Here is a 21,533-nt window from a genome sequence, read left to right on the forward strand (position 1 = left end):
TTTGGGAGGGCACAATTCAACCCATAATAATCATTATCATCATTAATGTTGTTAACATTATTATAATCAAAGTTTTTCTTATAATATTCCTTTCTTACTTCAAGGTCAACATTACTGACACAAAGTTAAGTGTGCTAGTTTACCCTGAGATGTCTGGAGAAACCTGTAGCTTTCTGTTGGTCCAACTTGAATTTCTGTGTCTATACTTTCTCAGGAAACCCTGGTGGCATAGTGGTTAAGTGCTACTGCTGCTAACCAAAAGGTCGGCAGTTCAGCTCCACCAGGCGCTCCTTGGAAACCCTATGGGACAGTTCTACTCTTTCTATAGGGTGGCTATGAGTCAGAGTCAACTCGATGGCGATGGGTTTTTGGCTTATACTTTCTCAAGCGGCTGTGATGATGGAATGACATTGTTGTTATTTCTCCTTTGCTTTCTTGCTCCACATATTTGTAGTTGGGGTGAAAAAAACAAAAAAACCCATTGCTATCAAGTCGATTCTGACTCATAGAGACCCTGTAGAATAGGGTAGGGCTGCCCACAGGGTTTCCAAGGAGCTGCTGGTGAATTTGAACTGCTGACTTTTTGGTTAGCTGCCATAGCTCTTAACACTGTGCCACCAGGGCAGGCTAAATAGTCAGTGTCACCACTCATGGGACCCTCCCATGACCTGTGGGGAACCTCATCTCATCCAGTTCTCAGTGCTCACCAGAATAAAATGATGAGCTGACAGCTTGTTGCCCTTAATTGCACCCCTCTTCCCTGTTCTTTCATATCCTCTTTTAATGGGAAGAGCATCTATTGGGATAAAAGAGTGACTTCCTTCTTGGAACCTGAGTTAGCAAATGACTCCCCCATTGTTACGTATTCTGGGAAATAAGGGCTCCTGACATGCCAGTTAGTCACTCATTGCTCAGTACCATCTAATGGAGTTTTTCTTTGTTCTTGATTCTGAGTTTAGGACTATGTTTTGGGAAGTTGAAGGAACTTGTGAGATGTCTGACCTTTGAAGAAATGGAATGATACCCTACTTTTCCATAAGGCTACTCTTCAAATCACCAAATGTCCTGGGTACATAGTAAAGTCGCTGTGATGGGGGTTGATTATAACCTAAATAGGATTAGTGTCACATTAGCCTTAGCAGAAACTTGACATGGGAGAGTCAGGGTAACATATTAGAAAGAGCACTCGACTGAGATTTAGAAGACTTCTTGGTACAAGTGTTTCTATTTATTGGCAACATGGTTTAAGTTTTTATCTTCCTTTCTTTCTTATTCACATCAATGCTGAATCTTCAAGTGAGGTTTTAAATGAAATTCTTGAAACCTGTAAAGTGTGATCCATATGTAGGATGCTATTGTATATAGTTATATAAAATGAAAGCAGTATACGTGCAGCTCTGAACTTACTTTCTTGGCTTCTTAGATAATATAGAAAATTAGAAGTCAACATTAACTCATATGGACAGGTAGGTGAAGTAGAAAACAAGCTCATGTGGAGATGGAGGGAAGCCATCCTTGAGCAGATGAATAATGATGGAGGGAAGCAGCTGGCAGTGGGTCATGTTATGTTCCTATTCCTTACTGATTCTGGCACAGCCTTCTTGCACCTCTCCAAGAAATTTAGGGACAAACACTTAAATATATGACAAAAAAAAGTAAAGGCATTTGAGGAGGATAATAGGATGACTTCAAGGTCAATTTTGTTGATTTTTTTTTTAAACCTTGGGGTTTCTTTCTTTGATTCCTAGGGCTGCTGTAATTAAATACCACAAGTGGGTTGCTTTGAAGAACATGAAATTATTTTCTCACAGTTCTGAAGGTTAGAAGTCCAAATCCAGGGCGACGTCAGGGCTATGCTCTCTCTCTGTCAACAATAGGTGAAGATCCTTTCTTGTCTCTTTCAGTTCCAGTAGCCCCAGGCGTTTCTTGGCATTCCTTGGCTTATAGATGGGTCTTCACATGCTATCTTCCCCCTGTGTGTGTATGACTCCCTTTCTGTTCCTCTTCCCCTTTTATAAGACACCACTCAGAATGGATTAAGATTAGAACCCACCATACTCCAGTACGACCTCATTTAATTTAACTGATAACAAAAAAAAAAATTGTGTTTCTAAACAAGATCACACTCACAGGTAAAGGTCTAGGACTTCAACATATTTGCGGGCGGGGTGGGTACAGTTCAATCCCTAACAATGTCCATTCACTTATGATTCGTATCATAAGACTCTGAAAGACTCTCAGAAATGTCTGAAACTCACTAATGTAGAAACCAGACCAGAAATTGTTCAAGGGTATGTAGAGGAGATTCTGAGATGCTCTGTAGTTCTGGTTTTTTTTTTTTATCTGTTTGTTATTTTGAATTACTAAGTGAGAGAACCTCAAGTGACATATGAGATAAACTCCTCTAAGCATCTCATGATCCACATGGTCAACCTGAGTTTCAAGACAGTGACTTCTCCCAGGTCCACTCTAGGTCTCTGCTGCTCAATAAAATGACTGTTGAATGACTCTGGGTCTCTGAGGATAAGATACGTCTTATTTATCTCTCCATCTCCAGTACTTAGACCAGATCCTAGCATATGGGAGCCATCCCCTGAGTGTTTTATTAATGAGTGAATAAAAATGCTTGGTACCATAGTGTAGGGAAAAGCTGGTGAAGGTAGGAAAATTTCAGAATTCAGTGGTGAACGGAGGACAAGGAATTGAAGGAAAACTCAGTGTGAAAGATACAGGCAAGGCTGGCTTCATGAATGTATGGCGTGTGCAGTCACACGGGGCCCTGTGCTTAAAGGACCCCAAGCTTAGTTTAATGCTCTGCTGTCACTGTCTTGAAATTCTTAATAATTTTTTAACAAAAGGCCCTGCATTTTTATTTTGCACTGAGCTCTGCAAATTATGTGGCCAGTCCTGGATATAGATGGTGGAAGTAAATCGGAAATTAAATATTTAGAAAATGTTTGGAAAGATGAAGTTGCACTTGAGGGTTACATCTGGATGAAAGTAAGATACTGAGTCTTTGGAATCTTTTTTTCATATGCTTCTCCTTAAATATAAACTGGTACATACCGTCATTTTGAATCCTTTTTTTTTTTTTTTTCAGGCCAGGAAGCGGGCTGACAAACTGGCCAAGGGCTGCAGTGAAATTATTGATTTCATTCTGTCAGATAAACATCAGTATAAGAGGTTTTCCACTGAGTCGGGAAACAAGAAATAGAAAAACATAACTCAACAATTGTTTGCAATGACAGATGACAGTGCAGGCTGTAATTATGATGGTTACGATGAAATGAACTGCAGCATGCGCTGAGTCAAATGTTTTACTTGTGTGGAACTTAACACCAATTTCATATTTATTTTTTGCTAATAACTGATTTTTATCTACTTCAGTACATGAATTAAAATTGTCATTAAGAATCTGAAATTTAACAAGTGATAAAATGGGCCTCATTTCTACATATTTGCCATTTTGTATGTAGACACACATATGCACTCATGTTAGTGGATGTATATATTTACAAAACACATATAAATATAGAAGAAGGAACATCATGAGCCAAGAATCTTGGAATGGGAAAGAACAAGATAAATTCTGGCCATTCACTGACAAAGGACTGGTTTCATGGTGGGAAGAGCACAAGTTTGATTTCAGAAGCACATGAAAAATTGAGTTTAAAATGTCTTTGAGATATCTAAAAGATGTAAGCAAGTGTTCTTTTGGACACATGCATTTGGAGATCAAAGGAAATGTCTGGACTGGACATATAAATTTGAAAGCCATCTGTGCATAATTAGTTATTGACTTCTTGGCCATGGGTGAGATCACCTGAGCAAAGAAAACATGAGAGAAGAAAAGAAGTCTGGGTCCAATCTTTGCAGAATGGGTAGACCTGATTATGCCATGACAGAGGGAGAGGTGGAAAGAAAACCGAAGAACACCAAGCACAGAAGCCAAAGGAAGAGATTATTTAAGAAGAAGAAATGGTCGATGGTGCCAAAAGCTACTAGCAAGTATCTAAGATGAGAAGAGCAGAAACATATTGATTAGACTGAGTAACATAGAGGTCACCAGTATGGTTGAAAGAGCTGTTTTGGAGGCAGACATCAAGCTGGGGTGGGTTGAGAAGAGAATGTGGTAATAATAGTGAAAAGGCACAGTCTCGCCATTGCTCCTTCTCTCACTCTCTCTCCTTCTCTTGTTCAAAGATACAAAGAATAAAGTCATGCAATTCTTCATTCTGGTCACTCACTGCTGAGAAGGCTTGAGATGTACTGCAAGGTGTCTTGGAAGAGTCCATTTTCCTCGGGGTTTGAGGGGAAAGGTAAGGCAGGAATGTGACATCCCTGAATTTCTAGTCCTGCTCCAAATTTTAGTCTGAGAGTGATGTTAGGAGTCAGGAAATTAGCTGAGTGAGTGGGATACAGTTCCTCCTTTTAAGAAAGCAAAGAGATTCTGGGCAACGTTGCTTTACAAAGCTGCATGCCTGCACTGAGACACAGAGCCAAAGGGGGGTATTCAGCAGGTGTATTTCTCCATGGGACACCAGGTGTCTGGTGAGCACTGTGGCAAGAGTCCTGGCATTAGTGCAAAGTTAAGAGTCCTTTGCTCCTGATTACTGCAAATGACCTGAGTCTATGGAAGATGGGGAGGGAGTACAGGGCTGCTTGGTCTAGGTCTTAAATTTAGACTTATGTTCCCATCTCTAACTGAGATAATAAATAGAGTCTGAAAAGTTCACTGACAGTATTGGGAAGAAGGCATCCTAAAACTGAAATTTTCTGTTCCATTCCCTACCACCACAAACAAGCTACTGGGTATGTCTGTGCCTCAGTTTCCTTGACTGAGAAACATGGATAATAGAGTCTACTTCATGAGGTTTTTGGAGAGATTAACTGAGATGGTATATGAAATGTGCTTTGAGAAGTACCTAGCATATAGTAAGCCCTCAATAAATGTAAGCTGTTCTTATTTTTATTACTACCAGACACTTGTGGACAGCATTATTTCTGGTGTAAAATACATTAATTTCTTAAATGTCAATATTTTCAATATACCATAATTTCTATGACCTTGTTTTGACATGTATTTTTTAGTATACTGGAACTTTAAAACAATCTTACTGATTGTGGTTGCTCACCACCACTGCACAACACATGACAAGGATCACTAAACAGGAATTGTGTATGAATATTGAATGTGAGAGGAAGAGGCAATGGAGAATTCTGTCTCTGTCTTCATAATTGCAAGAGGTCTCTTGAATATTGACCTTCTATTGTTCCTTAGGAGCCCTAGTGGCGCAGTGGTTAAGAGCTAAGGCGAGCTACGACTGCTAACCAAAAGGTTGGTAGTTCAAATCCACCAGGTGCTCCTTGGACACCCTTTGGAGCAGTTCTACTCTGTCCTATAGGGTCACTAGGAGTCAGAAAATCAACTCAACGGCAACGAGTTTGGGTTTTTTTTTGGTTTATCGTTATTTAAAAGGCACTTAATATGGTGATAAAATGATCTGTGCTGACGTTCTTGTCATTGTTTTTCAAACAATATGTACTGGTTGGAACAGTGTCTTCAGACATCTCACCATGTAGGTAAGGTCAACTCTTATCATGTTTGTAGGCAAACAGGACTGCTGGGGGTTGTTTTGTGAATTACTATATCAGAAATCAACGCATGGAATTGCAGCTCACAAGGGATATTAAAGTTTCAGTTGTTCAGACCTAGAGTTTGCAGGCGAAGGCTGGAGTCTATGGAAAAAATAGGGAAAAGATTTCACCTGATCTAGCTTGATGGTCAGACAGAAATTCCCATTTTTCATAGGAAAAAAAAACTGCTGAAAGAAAAGATTTATTATTGGACATAGTTATCTCAAACCAGACAAATTAATCTTTGGAAATTCAGAGTTCATAGACTGTGTATTTTAAGAGCAGCAACAGATTTGGTACCTTGTCATATTGTCAAGTAAAGGAAATGTTCACAATAAGTGATGATTATTTCTGAACATCAATTAATTTCTTCTAAACGTCATTTTTTTTATTGTGCTTTAAGTGAAAGTTTACAATTCAAGTCAGTTTCTCATACAAAAACTTATACACACATTGTTATATGACCCTAGTTTCTCTCCCTACAATGTGACAGCACACTCCTCCTCTCCACCCTGTATTCCCTGTGTCCTTTCAACTAGCTTCTGTCCACTTCTGCCTTCTCGTCTTACCTCTAGACAGGAGTTGCCCATTTAGTCTCAAGTATCTACTTGAGCCAAGAAGCACACTCTTCACCAGTATCATTTTAGGTCTTATAGTTCTGTCTAATCTTTGAAGAGTTGGCTTCAGGAATGATTTTAGTTCTGGGCTAACAGAGAGTCCAGGGGCCATGTCTTCTGGGGCCCCTCCAGTCTCAGTCAGACCATCAAGTCTGGTCTTTTTTACTAGAATGAGTTTTGTACCCTACTTTTCTCCCACTCCATCAGGAACTCCCTGTTGTGTTCCCTGTCAGGGTGGTCACTGATGATAGCTGGGCACCATCTAGTTCTTCCGGTCTCAGGCTAATGGAGTCTCTGGTTTATGTGGCCCTTTCTGTCTCTTGGGCTCATATTTTCCTTATGTCTTTGGTGTTCTTCATTCGCCTTTGCTCCAGGTGGGCTGGGACCAATTGATGCAGCTTTTTCTTTAGATAGCCACTTGCTAGCTCTAAAAGCCATTCTAAATATCTGAAAGACACAACCATCTTGGCATCCACACTGGACTGACAGGGGAACAAATATGGTGCTTAGCAAAGCTGTAGCTTCAGGCTATCGTGAGGAATTGGAGGAGGAAAAACTAGTTCAGAGTGAATGCCATAGAGAAAAATCCAGAGGCAGGTAGGTGCAGGTATGAGCAGTGAAGGAAGACAAGAACAGCTCCCATTTCCAGCCTCTGGGCTCGGGAGCTCTACTTTAACAGGGAGTTGTATGTAGTCTTAGGAATAATATTTACTACAATAGTTCCTAGGTGATAAAAACAGTTAACACACTTATCTGCTAACCTCAAGGTTGGAGGTTTGAGTCCACCCAGAGGTTTCTAAGAAGACAGCTCTGGCAATCTACTTTCAAAAACTCAGCCATTGAAAGCTCTATGGAGCACAGTTCTACTCTGACACACATGAGGTTGGAGTACACTAGATGGCAACTTGTTTAGAAAGGGGAAGATTACCAAAACCCAAACCCATTGCCGTCGGGTTGATTCCGACTCATAGTGACACTACAGGACAGAGTAGAACTGCACCATAGGTTTTCCAAGGAGCAGCTGGTGGATTTGAACTGTCGACCTCTTGGTTAGCAGTGTTATCTCCTAACCACTGCACCACCTGAGATTGGGGGGGTAGGAAAATAGCAACTTTATCCTGTGTGTTGGATCCTCCAGCACTCACTTTATATATTTTATTTACCCATAAGATATTTATTATATCTCTGTTTCACAAATGAGGAAACAAAGGCTCAGAGTGTGTATGCGACTTGTCCCAGGTCACACAGCTGGTAATTTGGCAAGACTGGGTGAGGGCTGGTATCAAATTCCCAATCTTTCTTCATAACGCAGGACCTTTTCTGCTCCGTCCAATCTGCCTCTCAGCTGCCCGCCTGGATCTCTCTTTCTAACAATACCAGGAGATGCTTTTTAACTAGAGAATTATAAAGACCAAAAAAAAAAAAATCAGAACCTACTGCCGTAAAGTCAATGCCGACTCATGGCGACCCCATGTGTTACAGAGTGGAAGTGCTCTATAGGGTTTTCTTGGCTGTGATCTTAATAGAAGCAGGTTGCCAGGCCTTTTTTTCCTGTGGTAGTGCTAGGGGGGTTCAAACCTCCAACCTTTCGGTTAGCAGTTGAGCGCAAACAGTTTGCACCACCTTGGGACCGATATTATAAAGACAGATTCAATGAAAATGAATCCGCGTCATGGGATAAGAGCTACCTGCAATTTGCTCTTCAATTAACCTAAGTGTAATCATTATATTCCTGCTGACATTATTTGCCATTTCTGCTGCATTATAGTTAATTAGTTAATTGACTGATATCTAGCTTGGTTGAGAAAGAGAACGATGGTTTAGCAAGTTAAAAATATTTAGAGGAAATAAGAGGGAATGAAAATAAGAAATGAGAAAAAGTTAAAGAAAGGACCACTAAAAACCAGTTGCCATGGAGTCACATTTTATGGTGACCTCATGTGTGTCAGAGAACTGTTCTCCATAGGACTGATTTTTCGGAAATAAATCCCCAGGCCTTCCTTCCAAGGTGCCTCTGGGTGGACTGGAACCTTCAGCCTTTAGGTCAGCAGTGGGGCGTAGTAGATGTTTATACCACCTCGGGACTCAGTGGTTCTTGTTAACACTTGGCTGGGGATGCGGTTTTGCTCTGTCTGGTGTTGGGCCTTTTCTTTTATTGTCCAAATTCCATGGATACTCTTGCTTGGGTTCCACCTGGTGCTTATCACACACCCAGTGGCAGTCAGTTCAGGGATGGTTGCTTCCTGCTTCCTTAAACTGGACGCTTTTTTTTTTTTTTTTTTTAATTTTTATTGTGCTTTAAGTGAAAGTTTACAAATCAAGTCAGTCTTTCACACAAAAACTTATATACACCTTGCTACATACTCCCAATTGCCTCCCCCAATGAAACAAATGAGACACCCTGCTCCCTCCCTCTGTTCTGTCTTTTCGCATCTATTCTGCCAGCTTTTAACACCCCCTCCACCCTCTCATCTCCCCTCCAGACAGGAGATGCCTGATCCAAGAAGCTCACTCCTCACCAGCATCCCTCTCCATCCCATTGTCCCGTCCAATCCCCATCTGAAGCGCTGGCTTTGGGACTGGTTCCTGTCCTGGCCAACAGAAAGTCTGGGGACCATGACCACTGGGGTCCTTCCAGTCTCAGTCAGACCATTAAGTCTGGTCTTTTGATGAGAATTTGAGGTCTGCATCCCACTCCTCTCCTGCTCCCTCAGGGGTTCTCTGCTGTGTTCCCAGTCAGGGCAGTCATCAGTTGTAGCCGGGCACCATCTAGTTCTTCTGGTCTCAGGATGATGTAGTCTCTGGTTCATGTGGCCCTTACAGTCTCTTGGGCTCATAATTATCTTGTGTCCTTGGTGTTCTTCATTCTCCTTTGGTCCAAGTGGGTTGAGACCAATTGATGCATCTTAGATGGCTGCTTGCTAGTGTTTAAGACCCCAGATGCCACTCTTCAAAGTGGGATGCAGACTGTTTTAATAGATTTTATTATTCCAGTTGACCTAGATGTCCCCTGTAACCATGGTCCCCAGGCCCCTGCCCCTGCTACGCTGGCCTTCGAAGCGTTCAGTTTAACTGGATGCTTATTGCCAACAGTAGAGGATGGTCAGTATTAGCTGAGAAAATAGACCAATAGTTCCCGTTTTCCCCTAAAAACTGTTAAAATACTGTCTTAGCTCATTTCAATGGATATGTATAAACATTTTTGCATAGTTGAAATTCTACTGTATACATAATTTGATATTCTGTTTTATTTTCACTCGATATTGTATGGTTATAGAATGCAATTCTGTGAAAACAATTTAGGGAACAAATTTATTTCATTTTTTATATTTGTGAAGCAAATATACTCATGCGGTAGACAACCCAGGAGTACACAAGAACATGGTTTCTGCCTACCCATGCTGGTCCCCATCTTATTCCCGGCACACTTTGTCAACATGCCCACTGGCCCTTACTGCTCTGGTCAGAGGACCTTTTGCTAATGGGGTTCATCTCTGTCTCTCTCTGTGGCCTGTCCCTGCTGCCACTATACTCTGAGTTGCTGCAATGGGGTGGAAGTGCTTGTACACAGCTTTCCTTGATCTAAAATGGATTCCCTCCCTGGCCAGAGACATTTCTGCTTTGATATATATGTATATATATATATATAAATTTTTTTTATGTATGTATTAGGTATGTATTATGTATGTATGTATATGCATATATGTACATATATGTATAAAAAAACCCAAACCCATTGCTGTCCAATCCATTGCAGCTCATAATGACCTATATATGTATATATACACACACACATATATATATAGTTTTGTCTAACTCTTATGAAATACTCCACTCTCCACCACTCCCCACCACAGCTGGGACAGATCCCCCCCTCCCCCCCAGGCAGCTGCTACAGGCCACTTCTACCACTTGGCCATTTTATATTGGTTGTATAACTGTGCCTGTAAGCTCGTGTGCATGGAGATAGCATGGGATCCATCCAGACACCACGTCCATGGAGGCTGATAAAAGCAAACTCTAATGACAACAAGACACCCCAGGCTCTGCCCAGGCCCTCCAACCACTAGTCCTGGCTCTTAGGCCCCTGGTTTCTGGTTCTAGACTCTGTGTCTGACTTGGCAAGCTGCTTCTGGTCTCCTTTATCATCTTTCCTGTCTTTACTTCCAGTTCTTTGGCCAGTTCATGCCTGCGACTTCAATTGTTGTCTGTTACCATGTAAGTAGCCTCCATCCTCACCTCATGGCTATACAGAATTTTAGTTCTGGCCAGAGTAATCCCATTTCCCCCTTCCTCCTATTAGGATGGAGCAGATCCCAATGTTTTCTCTGTTAAGGTTATTGAGACCCTCATAATCCACCCTGGGATAAAGCAAGAGGCCCAGTCATTCTCGCTGCCCACACCTGGGGAACTCAGTGTGACAGGAAGAAAAGATGGCCACTGTCATTGTGCAGAGAAGACTACATTAGCCACTGCTTAAAGGGCCACCAACACTTAGAGTAATTCTCAGGTAAACCAATTGTTGCTGAGTCAATTTCAACTCATGTTACCCTATATGTTTCAGAGTAGAACTGCATTATAGGGTTTTCATCACTATAACCTTTCAGAAGCAGATTGCCAGGCCTTTCTTCCAAGGTGTCTCAGGGTAGATTAGAGCTGATAACCTTTCACTTAGTAGCTGAGCGATCAACCATTTGCACCACTCAGGGACTCCTAATTCTTGGGTAGCTCCAGTAAATTCCCTGTCTCCCAAACCCAAGAGGTAGGAGTGGAAAGGGTGTGCAGGCTTTCCCTACAGCCAGGACCTGTTCTGTTATAGAATAAGGCAAAATCCATGGCCTCTCTGTGAAAATGTTCTGACCAGCCTCCCTTAGGGTGTAGGGCTGGTCAGCTCATTACCACAGAACTCTTCCAGCTGCCAGCAGCACACATTCTCAGAAGGCTTCAGAGGAGCTGGGATGGTCCTCATCTCTCTCATTCACTGACAGTGTGAGCAAAACGGGAAACCTTTCCAGAAAGCAGTTGGAATCAAAAACTACAATGCTCTAGAAAAACTTTGCACATGACATTCTACTTCTAGGAATTTATCCTTTAATTATTGGACAAGTGAGCAAAGGAGCAACCGTAAGAATGCTTATGGCAGAGTTGGCCATAAAGTCAAAGAGAATTAAAGAAAAGGAGAAAAAAAGAAAATTTAATGTCTTATACTACAGAATGGTCATATAAACCATGGTCCATCTATAAATGAAATATCATGCAATTAAAAAAAATGATTCTGTGGTTACTAACAGGAAAATGAGGATCCCTGGTGGTGCGGTTGTTAACCACTCGACTTCTAATCAAAATGTCAGGATTTGAACTCACCAGCTGCTCTGTGCAGAAAGATGTGGCCATCTGCTTCTGTAAAGATTACAGCTTTGGAAATCCGATAGGGCAGTTCTACTTGTTCCATAGGGTCGCTATGAGTCAGAATCGACTCGGCAACCACAGGTTTAACATGGAAAATATTCTTGTTATATTGCTAAATTCGAAAAAGCAGGTTAACCAATAGTATCCTTTTAAGGATATGTACTAAATGTTAACAGTGGTTATCTGTGGGCGGTGTGATTTCAGGTGACTTTTAAAAATTATTTTCGTTTATATGCTTTTTAAAAATCATCTACAAGAACGTGCATTACCTATGTAATTAAAAATAACAGTCAAAAAGGACAGTGACTATTTGAGTAACTGAACCTGCCAGTCATTTTGATCTTGGTGTTTTTTATGTATGAGGTGAAAAGCGCCATTGGGAACCAGCCATATCGTCCTGACTTTGACACAAGGCTCATTCCCAAAATCAGAATGAGCAGGGAAATCTGGAAGGAACATCATATTTGCCAGACATTACCTCATATAAATCCTTGGTGTTGGCCCACACCAGAAGCCCCACCTGGGGGCCAATTAGCTGAGTCATCTGCACAGCACCACGCAGAGGGCAACCAAGAAAATTCAATGGTTCTTTTAGCTCTTTAGCTTTTTTTGTGCTCGGAGGAGCCTTTTCTGATCTCAGGAAGAGAGCAGCAGTTGTCACTCAGTCCACTAATGCCCAACCCTTTGCCTACGATGACATACCAAGCCTAGGAGGACTACCTGAAAAAAAAAAAAAATTTTTTTTTTTTTTGAAGGCTTGCTAGAAGTGCAGTTTAACGGGCTCCTTCCCAAATGGAATCAGAATCTCTGAGGGCAGTGCCTAGGAATCTGAATTTTAATAAGCTCCTCACATGACCTTTATTCACACTGAAAGTTGGGACGCAGCTAGGTCACCCCCCACGGCCCCCCTCTCCCTACGCCTTTATAAGCTCACCCCCTGCTGGACTCATTTCTGCTCTTACCTATTGAGGGGATGGAGTTGTCGGCTATTCAGACCAGCTGATTTTCACCAAGGACTTTATGAATTCTTCACTCATTCTAGACACTGGTGACAAATGAATGAGTCTCGGGCACCACTCCCCAGGAGATTGCAACTAGCGGGGATGCAGGCAGTAACACATTGTTGCTGTACAATGTGATAGAACTATTAGCGGAGGGACAAACACCAAGGCGTGACGTCATCTCAGGCAGCGAGGGCATGGAGTTAAACGACAGGATCCTTTTAAGGGTATGAACTAAAGGTTAACAGTGGTTATCTGTGGGCGGTGTGATTTCAGGTGACTTTTAAAAATTATTTTCGTTTGTATGCTTTTTTTAAATCGTCTACAAGAACGTGCATTACCTATGTAATTAAAAATAACAGTCAAAAAGGACAGTGACTGAGTGAGTGAACCTGCCAGTCCTTCTGATCTTGGTGTTTTTTGTGTATGAGATGAAAAGCACCATTGATAAGAAAACCCGTGTGCTTGCACCATGGACTACAGAGAAAGCAAGGGGCTCTGGAGTCAATGGGAGAGACAGATTGGCCCATTTTACAGCTGAGAAAAGAGAGGAATTTGGATCTAAAGTAATTTGTTTATGTTTATTAGAGATATTAAACCAAAAAACCAAATCAAACCCGTAGCTTTCAAGTCATTTCTGACTCATAGCAACTGTATAGGAAGGACAGCATCAACCGGCAGTGTTTGCTGGCCTCTGGTGTCAGGGCCTTGTTCTGTTAAACTAGATACAATAAACTCACTCTCCATACATATACGGATGGCTGTTAATGTAATGAGTGACCCTATTCACAGTAACAGCTCCATGGAAGCAGGCAGTTTCGATGCTTTAAAAATGAGAAATGAGGAATATAAAAATACCGGGATGAAAAGAATTTGGTTGCATGGTCCTAAGATCAGGTAGCTCATAGCTGACAGCACTGATCTTGACATACAGTCTGAGGCCAAGTTAAAAAAGTACATAAAAAAGAGAAAAATCCAAACTGATTTGTAGTGTAAAACTGCCCCATAGGGTTTTCAAGTACCGGCTGGTGGATTTGAACTGCTGACATTTTGGTTAGCATTTGAGCTCTTAACCACAGCCTATTTATTGATTTGTAATTTGTTTATTAGAAATCATTGTTTCCACCTCTTTGTCGTAGTGCAGTTCTACTCTGACACACATGGGGTCACCATGAGTCAGAACTGACTAGGTGGCAACTGGTTAAGGTTTCTGGGTAGTACAAATGGTTTGGGCTCCTAACTGAAAGGTTGGCAGTTCGAACCCACCCAGTGGCACCAGGGAAGAAAGGTCTGGCAATCCACTTCCATAAAGATTATAGCCAAGAAAACCCTGTGGAGCAGTTCTAATCTGTAACACATGGGGTCACCATGAGTCAGAATTGACTTGACAGCAAGGGAATGGGCTGATCATGATTCCTGGGGTATCCACCTCCCATCCACATTGCTATTTGGGCCTGTAACCCCCACGGAAAGGGATATTTCACTGCAGAAGTTCTTAATCGCTTTTGATGTCATAAATCCCTTTGAGAAACCGATGGAATCTACAGAGGCACATGTGTACTCATTTTTGGAAAAATTGGGAGGTGTTTATTGACCACTGGAAGCCCTTCTGCAGTTCGGAGGATAAAAAACTCCGATATGGGACAGGGAAAGGCGGGGAAGGTAAGAGCACAAGGCACTGAATCTATGAAAAGGATTTTCATCCTTGCTCTGAGAAAATGCCTTCTCGAAGGGCAAGAGGAAAACAACAGAACAAGTAGGCTGTGTGATGCTACTGCCAGCAAAACATCCCAAGTGATGACAGCTGATGTGCCAGGAGTATTTTAGGATAACTCCTCGACTTGCCCATTTGTTACTTAGATACACTAACAAAGGCCCCCATTGGAAATCATGGACTCTCTTTCCATCGAGGCCTTCCCATTTAGGCGTGGCAATAAAAAAGCTACGGGTCTCGAACATTAAAAAAAAAAATGAAGAAAGAAATCAAGCTAATCAAGCTGTCAGTGTGATAAAGAGTAAAAGAAAAAAAAAAAAAACAACAAACCCGTTGTCATCGAGTCAATTCCGACTGGTAGCGACCCTATAGGACAGAGTAGAACTGCCTCCTAGGGTTTCCAAGGAGCAGCTGGTGGACTCGAACTGCCGACCTTTTGGTCAGCAGCCGAACGTTTAAGCACTGCATCACCAGGGCTCTGTGATGAAGAGTAGGCAGTGTATGTTAATGAAGTAGTTCCATGCCTTTCCCTGAGACATTCCAAGACATTTTCATTTGCGTCTTGGTGTAAGAGATTCCCCCCGCAATGTCTTCCTCCCAGACAGTACCCCATGGCTGGGACAGTGTTTGCTGGCCTCTGGTGTCAGGGCCTTGTTCTGTTAAACTGGCAGTGTTTGCTGGCCTCTGGTGTCAGGGCCTTGTTCTGTTAAACTGGCAGTGTTTGCTGGCCTCTGGTGTCAGGGCCTTGTTCTGTTAAACTGGCAGTGTTTGCTGGCCTCTGGTGTCAGGGCCTTGTTCTGTTAAACTAGATAAGATAAGCTCACTCTCCATACATATACGGATGGCTGTTAATGTAATGAGTGACCCTATTCACAGTAACAGCTCCATGGAAGCAGGCAGTTTCGATGCCTTAAATATGAGAAATGAGGAATATAAAAATACCAGGGTGAAAAAAGTTTGGTTGCATGGTTCTAAGATCAGGTAGCTTATAGCTGACAGCACTGATCTTGACATACAGTCTGAGGCTAAGTTAAAAAGTACATAAAAAAAGAGAAAAATCCAAACCAATTGCCGTGGCATTGACTCTAAGTCATGGCAAACCCATGCATGCAGAGTAGAACTGCTGTCTATAGGATTGTCAGTGACTGTAATCTTTTGGAAACATATTTCCAGGCCTTTCTTCCAAGGTGCCTCTGGGTAGATTTGAACTGCCAACCTTTCAGTTAGTAGCAGAGAGTGTAATCTTTTATGCCACCCAGGGACTCCAAAAAATACACAGACCAGCACTAAGAATGCTTTCTTAGTGGAAATTGCCCATTTAAAACCTCCCACAGATAGGGCCTTAATTGACAAGTTCCTCTGGCCCTTGCTACAGAAGCCCTGGACGAGACCTTTAGAGAATCTGTTTACCAAATTTTGCTTCCAATCTTGCACAGTACAGATTACTGTTATTATTATTGCTTACCAGATGAAGAAAGTGAAACATCTGTCGTGGCGAGAGCACAGGCTTTGGCACCAGGGAATTCTGGATTCGGTGAATCTAAGCTGCAGCTTGCTTATCCATAAAATGGGCATAAAACCTAGGTTATCCCACGTTATCATAGAAACTTATTAGATATTTTATCTAAAGTGCCTTATATCAAGTCAGGTGGTACCAGCAAAAGCTAGTTGCCATGGAGTTCACTGTAACTCATGGTAACTCCATGTGGGTCCGTGTAGAACTGGGTTTCACAGGGTTTTCAATGGTTTGCACAACTGAATACCCTATGACTGATTTGGCGGAAGTAGATCACCAGGACATGTTAACCTTCTGAACTACCCAGAGACTCCCACATACTGCATAAAAATCCGTTCAAGTTACGCCAGTGGAAAATGAAAGAGCCAGGTGTTACAATGGCAAATCCAGGGATCATTCTATGTGTTCTTTTCTGCCCGGTCTGCGTCTTCTGAAAGCCACCGTGGCAAAAGCTTCAAATTCCCATCTGGAGACTAGAAGATTCACCTTTCATGACGAGAATTCTTGCAGATTTAATTCGTAGTCTTGCTGGGGTGGGGTGGTAGTGAGTGATTTTATTTTATGGTGTTACAATAATTTATCATCTTCTCTCCAGCAGCCGTACTCTGGCTGGCAGCTCTAAAAACCCTATAGTCGACGAGAGAGCAGTGAACAGAAATATTTTCAAGAGCAGATGGGACGTACCTTCAAAACGCAGGATTGTCCCACTGAAACTGGGACATCTGGCAACCCTAAAAAAGCCCAAACTAGATGAAATAAAAATTATGAGTTGGAGAAGCAGAAAAATATCTTTGCATTGATTAGCAGGGAATGTAATTAATCTCCTTCAACTCCCTTTTCAGTCCTGTGGTGTAAAACAAGGAGAAATCACATTCTTACCATGTTCCCCTGTGACAATTCTTACGTGATAATTTCAAAGTAGTATGAGTTTTAAAACTTCATGGTAATGCCTCCCCTTCTCTTGTTCAGAACTGTTCAGGGAGTGATAAAATCCATGCCTGAACTTCCTCAATACAATGCTTTTCTTATTAGCGGGACCACCAGTGAGGGGGAAAAACATTCAACTGATTGGAATCAGGCTAACTTTTACAGTTTTATTAGGAAATTATAGAATCAAATCTTTCTTTGCTGGTTAAACCAGTTGCCGTCGACCCCTGACACATGGTTATCCCATGTGTCTCAGAGTCGAACTGTGCTCCGTAGAGTTTGCAATGGCTGATTTTTTGGAAGTAGATCTTCAGGCTTTTCTTCTGAGGCACCTCTGATTGGACTTGGACTTGACCCTCCCACCATTCCATTAGCAGCCGAGTGAGTTCACCATTTGCAGTTTGCACAACCCTGGGAACTCCCCTTTGCTGGTTAAGGGGTTTCATTCCTGATTTCTTTTTTTGTGGCGTGCAAGAGCAAGAGGGGAAGAGCCACCAAGCCCCCAAATGAAGGGAAGAATCCCCCACTTCTCTTCTCACTGCCTTTCCATCATCCACATTCAAAGCCTTCTTTCTGTTGAGACTCCCATACCAGTGTTAGTGGGTGACTATGCTCCTTTGTCTACCTGGATCCCACACAGTTCCTGACACACTGTGGATATTAAAAGTAAAATGCCTGTGGATTTGAACAAGCTGGTTCCCTCACACTGATCTACAACTGTGCATCTGGTCCCAAAAAAGGACTAGGTGAGGAGTCGGTATCTGAGTTCCACTCATCACCTGCTAGTGACAGGCCATGGAGTCCCTGGATGGTATAAACATTCACCTGGAGATGCCTTGGAAGAAAGGCCTGGAGATCCATTTCCAAACAGTCAGCCATTGAAAACTCTGTGGAGCTCAGTTCTACTCTGATACACATGGAGTCACCTTGAGTCAGGGTCAACTTAGCAGCAACCGGTTTAGTTGGCCACAAAACAGTGGTGCAGTGCGATTAATTACTTTTGTGTGTGGCCTTTCTAGCCATGGTCTTGTAACTCTCACTCAGGTGTATGTTAAGGTAATTGTGGCCTACCAAGCTGATTGGTCAGTCTTGCCTTAAAAAAGTGCCAAATACAGAGCAGAGAGGAGGATCCCACCATCACTAAGGAAGAACAGCCTGGAGCGGAGAGCATGTCCTTTGGACCCGGGATCCTGTGCTGAGAAGCTCCTGGAAGCTGGAGACTGAGAGAGAGAGAGCTGTTGCCCTGAAGACAGTGAGAAGCGGTAGCAGGAGAGATCCAGCAGCAGGAGACGGCTGGTGGGTCTCTAGAGATCTAATAGCAGTAACGCGAATAGACTTATGCACACCTATGTCCACTGCAACATTATTCCCAATAGCAAAAACATGGGAACACCCTAAGTGCCCATCAGTGGATGAGTGGATAAAAGAAATGTGGTATATACATACAATGGAATACTATGCAGCTACAAAGAATAATGATGAGTCCACAAAACATCTTATAACATGGATGAGTGTGGAGGACATTATGCTGAGTGAAATAAGTCAAGTACAAAATGATGATCCCACTTTTATAAAAAGACAAAAATAAGTACACATATAAAAATCAACATTCTTTGGGATTTTACCAGGGATGGGAGGCGCAGGGAGGGGAAATTACTCTCTAGACAGTAGACACTTGTTAGTTTTGGTGACAGGAAAGGCGACACCAAGTGTTGGTGATGTGAGTACAACTTAACCAAGGCAAAGGACAACACTACAAAATACACAAGAAAAAGGACAATATTGGTAAATGCTGTAACATGTATAATTTGGCAACAACAGTGGTAACAACCAAAAACTATGTTAATGTTTATACAGATAGATATGTATGCATACACGTGTACAAGGAGGTATATGTGTGTATATATGTGAGCAGATATAGGTGTATGTTGGAATCAACTCAATGGGTATGGTGGCATGGTGGTTAAGAGCTTAGCTGCTAGCCAAAAGGTCGGCAGTTTGAATCCACCAGCTGCTCCTTGGAAAACCTATGGGACAGTTCTACTCTGTCCTGTAGGGTTGCTATGAGTCAGAATTAACTCGATTGTTTTGGTAGGCATATCTGTACACATGTTTATGAGTGCTGTACATATATTCATACATATAATAAAGTGCATAAGGGGCACGGTCATGGATATCTCCCAGACATAAGCAAACACTTTGCAGGATTGGTTTACTGGATTTGAAGGCTTAGGACTATAGTCTTCATGAGACATCTTGGTCAACTGGCACAACATAGTTTATAAAGTTTATGTTATACATCCTAGTTTGGTAAGTAGCATCTGGGATCTTAAAAGCTTACAAGTCGCCATCTAAGATACAACAATTGGTCTCTACTTGTCTGGAAAAAAAAAGAAAGAACGTAACCAAAAACTCAAGGAAAAAACCAGTCCACAGAACCAATCGCTTACATAAGCCACAGCCTCACCTATCCAGAGACCAGAAGAAATAGGTGGTGCCCGGCTACCACTAAAGACTGTTCTAACTGAGGTCACAGTAGATGGTCCCAGACAGAATAGAAGAAAATTGTAGAGCTAAACTCAAAAAAAACAAAAACAAAAAGGCCATACATACTGGACCGGCAGAGAACTGGAAAGCCGCCAAGACTATCGCCCTGAGATACCCTTTAAACTTTGAACTGAAACTACTCCTGGCGGTCAACTTTCAGTTAAATAACAGACTGGTTCATAAACTAAACAATATCATTCATGAATACTGTGCTGCTTCTATCTAAAAAAAAAAAAATATTTTTGAAAAATCATCTATTTGAGACCAAATGATCAACATTTACCCTAAAACAAAGATGGAAAGGTGTGTGTGTTGGGGGGGGGGGTGGGTAGGGAAGCAAGAATAATGGAAATGGAACAACCAGAACAGGAATAATGAGAAGGTTGACACAATGTGGAAATATAATCAATATCACTGAACAATATGCATAGAAATTGTTAAATGGGAATCTAATTTTCTGTGTAAACTTTCTCCAAAAACTCAATTTTTTTAAAAGCTCATTATGCCCACTTTACAGATTAAAGAAATGATGCTTAGGAGAGTTAAAGGGCACACTGATAGGAAACAGTAAAAGCTGAGTCAAGACCCCACATCTCTGACTCGAAGTCCAGGTCCAGGTTCGTTATGCATGTGACCAGTTCATGACTGAGTACACATGACTATGAAAACTGCACACTGGATGTAAATGACTCATCCCAGGGTTACCTCCTGGAACAAAACCCCTGACGCTGAGCAGTGGATGGAGAGTTAGAAGACTTGGGTTTGCCTCATTCTCCCCTAAGTACTACCTGGGAAACCTAGGCAGACAATCTCCTTCAGCCTCAGTTTCCTTATACTAATAATGGGAATTTGTGAGAATTAAATTGGATGATAAACCAAAAAGAGATTTATAAGCTGTTAAGTACCTCATAAACAGTACTTAAAACATAATTTTTGGTCAGAAAGCCCCTTAAAGATGATATAGCTTATTTATCTCATGTTGCACGTAAGAAAAGTGACAATAAACAATGATCTGTGAGGTAAACCCCACCCGAGTTACCGCTAATGTATATCCCTGAGAGATTCCGAGAGCCTGTTGACTGGCACAATTAAGGGAGAAGTCAGGGCCAAAGTATTCATTAGGCACAGAGGGCACAGTACCTTGGGCCCACAACTCTTACAAAAAAACAGGGTCCACGAAAATGGTTTAATTTCTTTGAACATCAGGAGAGAACAAATGAACTTCAAGGTTGAATAAAATCTTGTAATATATAATATTAATATGTTTGTCTCTATACCAATGCAGCTGTAAAATATAATTTTTAATACTGTTTATGGAGGAAGGAGCCCACGAAAGTTATAGGCAACCCTGAGAGAAGTATCAAGTAATGAAATCACTTTTAACTTCCAAGGGAAGTTGGAATGCATTCACTTGGATTAAATATTGCTTTATAGTTCTGCAGCCACACTTGATTCCTTGGTGTTCTCCCAAATGTTCGGTAATCTTCCCAGACTCTTGTCTGTTTACACTTCTCCCTACATCTGCGCCATCTTCTCCTCTAGACAAGCGCTCTGTTGTCACTCACCTTTATGCTTTTGTTAAAAGGCCTGATTAGTTTCTTGGTTTTAGCCATTCCCATTGTCCTCATCAGCCTTTGCCTTGTGTCTGAATCATTCACGTAGTCAGCCAGCCATATCCAATATTCACAGAAAAGCTTACTTTTAAAGAACAAGGACTTCTTGCTTTTTGTTTCAAACTCTGTTTTGCAACATACTGTGTGGAGGTAGGGATTCTTCAGGCTGACAAGAGGGTGGGGACATTCCAGGAAGGGTTTAGAGGTAAACAGCCTCAAAATGGCAAGTTATATTTGGAGACCATTGAGAGGCTTAGTGGGGTAATGGGGCCAGAGAACAGAGCAAATGGGCAAATACAGGGAGAGGAGATGAAAACGAGAGAGAGGAGTGAGTCATACCTCGGGGTTTCACTTTTTCCTACGAGGTTTTGGGAAAAGGAGAGAAATCTACTTATATGAATACCCTAGGCAGATCACTGTGGTGCATGGTGGGGAAGGATAGATGGAGGGGTGGTTAGAGTGGGGAACCAGGTCAGCAAACTGTTATGAGCATGAGCTCAGAGGGCTAGACCTGGAACTAAGAGAGAGGGATGTGGAGAGAAAGATTAAGAG

Source organism: Loxodonta africana, chromosome 8 (assembly GCF_030014295.1).
Source record: "Loxodonta africana isolate mLoxAfr1 chromosome 8, mLoxAfr1.hap2, whole genome shotgun sequence".
Classification (NCBI taxonomy): Eukaryota; Metazoa; Chordata; class Mammalia; order Proboscidea; family Elephantidae; genus Loxodonta; species Loxodonta africana.